This window comes from Megalobrama amblycephala, linkage group LG2, assembly GCF_018812025.1.
Source record: "Megalobrama amblycephala isolate DHTTF-2021 linkage group LG2, ASM1881202v1, whole genome shotgun sequence".
Taxonomy (NCBI): domain Eukaryota; kingdom Metazoa; phylum Chordata; class Actinopteri; order Cypriniformes; family Xenocyprididae; genus Megalobrama; species Megalobrama amblycephala.
The window spans coordinates 16,933,059-16,939,419 of NC_063045.1; positions in this window are offsets into that span (position 1 = coordinate 16,933,059).

Consider the following 6,361-nt stretch of genomic DNA (forward strand, 5'->3'; position numbering starts at 1 on the left):
ATAGGGCTGTGCCAGTATTTACGTGAATATGACACGAGTGAAGCACAAAGCTTTGTTTACAGAAGAAATAATAGGTTAGCAATTAAATGTGACATCGCACCCATGGAAACATTTTGGTTAATGCCGAATGAGAGATACATGAGTCCATACATTTAAGCTTCGTATTCTGTTTTCAAAATCGCGATCTGGTCATCTGATTATCAGAGAATTTAACAATATTCCATTAGATATTCCACTGAACATCTGTTTCTTTCCCCAAATTTTCACTCACGCAGGGGATTATAACGTTTCTCGTTCGCATTTAGGCCTATTGGTCTTTGTCAGACATGTGATTTTGTTGTGTGTGACGTCACCGCGGCGCCATATTTGTGGTATCCCTGCTGACTCTGAGAATGAAAGAGATTACAAGAGTAGAGATAACAAGTAAATAACTCAAGAAAAGCACAAGAAAACTGTGAAAAAGTCATATCGCGATAAACTCACCAAAGATGCCAGGGACCGTTATTTGGAGAAATTGTCATCCATTCATAACATAGATCTGTACGAGCTGACTGCAGTAAGTTGGAGTGCTGCTGACCCCGCATTGCTGCCTTAATCATCATACTTAATCATCATACTTAAATATGGTAAATGATCTTGTTTATGGTATAAACGCATATACTAGTTATCAATTTAAAAACTATAAATCCCTCGAAGCCCACATACATTTCACTAATGGCTGGGTGCAGGATTTATTTTATATTCTGAACGAAGGACTGAATATAAATAATGATTGATAATGAATGATAATGATGATGATATCGTGTTAACTATATCATAAGTGCCTGATTAAGGATGGTTTAGTGTTTAGAAGTTTGAACTATGTAATACTACCCCTTTTTCGTGCATTTTTTCTTTACGCAAACCAATGTATATCACAATAAACAATTCATCATCATAAATGTATGTAGAATTTAATAGTGTATTTTATTATAGTACATTCTGGTATATTATACCTTTAGAACCAAAATAATTTATAAGTTATTGTCCTCCATCTACCCGTGTTGTCTGATTCAATTACGTTATGGGTCTTTTTTTTTTTTTTGTCCAAAAGCCTTAATAATAATAAAAACAAAGATATGAAAAGTATGCAAGGAACTAGATCTCTTATTGAATCCAAAAGGTTTTAATTATATTTTACTACAAATAAAGTTATTTTAAAGATTTTGAAGTGTCAAAAGTTCATTCAGTTTAACTGTCCAAAAGCCAATACAGCCATTTCATTTGTGATTAAAATATCTTAAAATGTAATAAATTTATATATATATTTTTTATTCTGGCATGATTTTATAACATCACTGCATCCATCCTCATTCACGGATAAGTTAAATATCTGGTTTACAGATTGTGGATATTATTAATTATCTTGTTAACGCTGTAAGTGCATATACCTGTGAACTCACCCTGTGTACAACATTTGGTTTGCATACTTCATTCTGTTAACTGTCACGGGCCCACCGGTGGTCCCACAGCCATTACATATTTAAAACAGTAATATTCTATACTAAACCTAAACTAATCTTGACAAACTATATATCATTTGAAAGCTTAGAATCTCTAGTTCATATTTGGTGACTGATTTTCAAAATAAATTACAGAAGAGCAGTAATTTATCAATTTGCAACAAGCATATTTTCATACTCATAAGGCATGTTCAGACCTTTATTTTGAAATAGCGATGAACATGAAAAATTATTAAAGATTGGTTGAAACATGTTTGTTTTCATGCCAAGAGTTCAAAAGATAACATCCATTCAATTTTTTGAGAAAAAAGGTCTGAAAATGTTTTTAATAGAAAAAAAAAATACATTTATGATTGTGGCAGCGATCTATAACCCACAAACATGTTATTTTTATGTTTATTAGAGGCTGAATTCATATCAAATTCTGCCAAACTTCCCATACTACTTCTATATAGGATGTCTACTTCATAAATTGTATGAAAATAATGGAAATATATGGTTCAGATCACTCAAACCATATATGGAAATGGAGGCGCCTTTATATGGTCAGTAATGGAGCTTGGTTGTCATCTAGTGAAAAAGTGTGGTACTGCGCCCAAACAAAATCTTACTGAAAGCTCATTTTTTTGAGATATCAACCTGAAATTTGGAACACAACTTGTTCAGATTTTTGGCTTTGATTTCCTTGCAGTTTTAGAGTAAAACTTGTTTTGTAAAATATGTATTTTATATAAAATATAAAATATTATATTTTTACATTTTACATTTTCATAAACTTAAACTTCTATAACATTTTTTTTTGTTTCACTTACATAAGTTATTTCACTTCTACAATAATCTGCCAAATTTCATCTTTAAAACAAGACCAACCTTATGTCTATACTCCAAAGTATTCTTGAATTACAACCATTTAAGTTTGGATAGTGCATTTTCTTGTCTAAGAAAAAAAGTGGGGGTGACAGTTAACAGGTTAAATGTTGATTACAAAAAGACAAACAACATTTTGAAAAATATAATTATACATGCTTTATTGTTCGTGCTCAAATCTCAAAACGGTCAATAATCTGCTATTCTGCATTTAAACAAAGGAGACATATTTCTGTACAAATCATCTCTGTCTGTCCATACAGCTGAAAGTTCCAGGTTTGCATATAGATATGACACAGTTTCATTGAATGTTCTGTAATAACACCATAAAGGTTCCCAGGTTTGCCCGACCTGTATAGTACATTAACATCATCATCTCCAAAACAAACATCAGAAATCCTGTACATCAAGTCGGTTTACTTCTACAGATGCAGATCACCATCTCCTCCAGCCTCCTGCATCTTCTCAGTGTGAAGATGATCACTTTCTCCAGCCTGATGGAACTTGGGTAAAGTTGGTTTTATATTCGCACATTCGGACATCTGTATTCAATAGCCTTGTTAATCACATTACATTGGACATTCAGTGGACATTCACAAGTAAATATGCCATTAAAACAATACTTGCTTATTTTGATCGACTGTGAAAAATGTTGTAAGTTGACAATCGCTGGTTGTCAATATCATGTCGCTGCTTAAAATTCGCAAACATTAATTTATTGCACATTTATTGGAAAGTCTGAATTTATCAGAAGTGCGAATATAAAACCAACTTTACCGAAGTCCTGATGGACCATAGTGTCAGCTGACTGCATTGTTTTTCCTTACTAAGTGTCTGTGTGTGCATCTCAATCAGCTCTGAGCTCTTGAATCAGTATATTATGTACAAAAATGTTGTGACTGAGACAGTCCTGATCAGTGCGCTAACTACTGAACTAGGGAGCTGATTGAGACACACCCTGTGTTTAATGCTGATGTGGTCCTAATATAGGGAGGGATGGTGGGTCAGTCTCCATAATCTTTAAGCAGGCTGATCTGCAATGAAATGAAAAGCTTTTTAGCTACACAAGACCACAGCTGTAAAAGTAGTCTGAAAATTATAAGCAGTATATGGATACTGAGCAAAAATGTTGTACCTAAGTATATAAAATAAAAATGTAAAAAGCCTTAGCAAAATTAAGAATAATAAAAAAAATGTAGACATATTCAAGTTTAAATTGACTATTGTTTCATAGCACATACAATTCAAAACAATGCATTGATATAACGTTTGCTACTTTAGAAAACAGAAATCTCTAACTTACCTTCGTGAAAATGTAGAAAGCAAGCATACATGAATGGAGATATCTTGATGAAAGTGATGTTTTGCGTCTCACCGCTGCAACCCATGCGATCCGGCGCCTCTGTTATTGCCTCTACATACTCTCCGTACAGCCTTTTTTCAAGTAGGAAACCGTCTAAATCTAATCTCGTAGTAAAGTTTTGACATTTTCTATCGTGGGACATATTATTGCAGCTTTTCACACAACAAAAGTGTGCCATTTTTACAATGAAAAGAAGCCAAAGAAAAAAACAACTCTGCACTGATACATAAATTGTTTGGATACCTCACAAATGGCGGCGACACCCATAATGCACTTCGGTTTTCACGAGTGTGACGTCACCTGACAAAGACCAATAGGCTATTCGCATTCTTTACTGTGGTAAAGTAGAAAAAAACACCGTAGGACAGAAATCTTTTTGCTTGCACGTCAATTTCTATTTAACAGAGTTTGTGCTTGTTATTATACTTTATAAGGCGCGTCAAGTTTATTTGTATAGCGCGTTTCATACACGCTGGTAATTTTACTTTCGTTTTCTCTGGCAGCGCTAAATCAAACATAGCCTGAATGTCTTTCCCCTGCGGAGGATAAAACTCGCTCTTCAGACCTTTTAAAACAAGTGTAAGTTGCTTGTAACATCAGGAGATAACATGAAGATATTATTAAAGAGAAATGGTCTCTTTCCTGCTCGTGTCCCACATCCCTCTCAAAGGCAAAGCAGTCATCAAAGTAATAACGGGACTTTATGTTGGAAATTAACATATACAATTAACAATTAACATTAACATAAACAATAAACATGTTTATGAATAAATGATCACCTTTCAATTATTATTGTTACCTCTAGTAATTGTGTCTGATTTTTAATTTCCAACATATTTTGGGTTCATTTTGGCCTGCCAGAGTAATTTTTAAACAATAGCTGATTAAATAAAATTGCTCAACAGTGGGCAAACATTTAACCCAACTGCTGGGTTAAAACAACCCAATCGGTGGGTTTGTCCATTTTTTTTTTTTAACAGCATTTTTAGAGTGTAACAATAATGGAAAGATGAGGATTAGCGTATATCACAATATACCCTGTTTGGACTTTGTTTTCTGTTTTGCACCATTTCCTGTCAGTGTGTCATCATAGTTATGCATTTCAATTCACTAACTTGAAATTCGATTCAATATCAGTTATTTTGGATACTGTATATCAGTACATGGCAAATTTTCTCAAGAAAAAAAAAAATCTCAACTAATGCTTACATGGGAATCAGTCGGTACTACATTAATATTGAAGGTATTAACGATTAGCTGAAACACTCTAAGACTGAACTGAACACACATACCGATTGTTTCCTTCGACTGGAGCTGATTTATATACTTACACATGGAATCTGAACACCGGCTGTAATCGCAGACTGAACGCAACTGGCTCTGACTGGACGCGTTTGAGCGCGATCAGTCATAAGTATCAATTTACATTCATAATCGGCCTTACAATCGTTAAGTGTGTGCGCGACTTTAAGGAATTTTTTGTAATAATAATGTTATAATAGGCCTACTAACTTTAAAATTATTTCTACTCCAATTCGTTTTTTTTTTAAATATAAACATTTAAATGGTGGCTGTCAACTTGACAGATTTATTCAAACATACATTATAAGCTATTGAAGAACATTAAAAATTATAATTAATATATGGTGCATATATTTAGCTATATGCTATACTATATGCTATACTCCAAATCATATTTAATATTTTTAAAATAGGCTATATAAAGTAGTAAAATAATTCCAACAGATTTTGCTGTGGTACCGAAATTGGTACCGAGAACCGTAAAATGTTCATGGTATCGGTACCGACTACTGGAATTTTGGTACCGTGACAACACTAGTGGAAACATATAAAGTTTGAAGAACAGACACACAATTTACCTATTAAAAACATAAAATCTGTATAAAATTCATGAGCAAATGATGCAAAATTTAAATAAATCCTATATGACTCGCATATGATTCAATCAAGAATTTTAAATGATTTGTATAGGATTGTATATACTGATATTCATACACATTTTCTACTAAAATCACATACTATTACATACTGTTGCCATGTAAAACTCATAAGAATTTTGCAGTATTCATATATGACCTAAAAATCCCATATAAGTTTTATGTGTGATTTTTAGTATGAAAGTGGCCATAATTGGTCTGATTTTGTATATGACATGTATTGGACTTATATGAAACACACAAGGTAATTCTGGCTGATTTGAGTAAGGAATATATATAGGTTGCTGTATATGAAACATACAGATTTTTTCATATGGGTGATCTTGGGAGTGCTATTTAATAGCCTTATAATACTGTTTATTCATCAGTGTTAGTGATTCTTACAATGTATGTGTATGTTAAGTAAAGTGGGATGTAGGGGTGGGCGATATGGCAAAAATATCATCACGATTTTTTTCAGGAAAATCACGATTCACGATTTTATCACGATTCTTCATGCTGTTTTTACTATTTTGCAAGTGACTGAGCATTACAGCCAAACTAATTTCCCTATTTTAAAAACAAAGCCTTATAAAATAACCAAAGTATAAAATAAAATAAAAAAGTGGCCGACATTTAGGCCAAAGTGGTGAAGATAAAAAATTGTCATTATGTTTTATCTGTTATTTGTT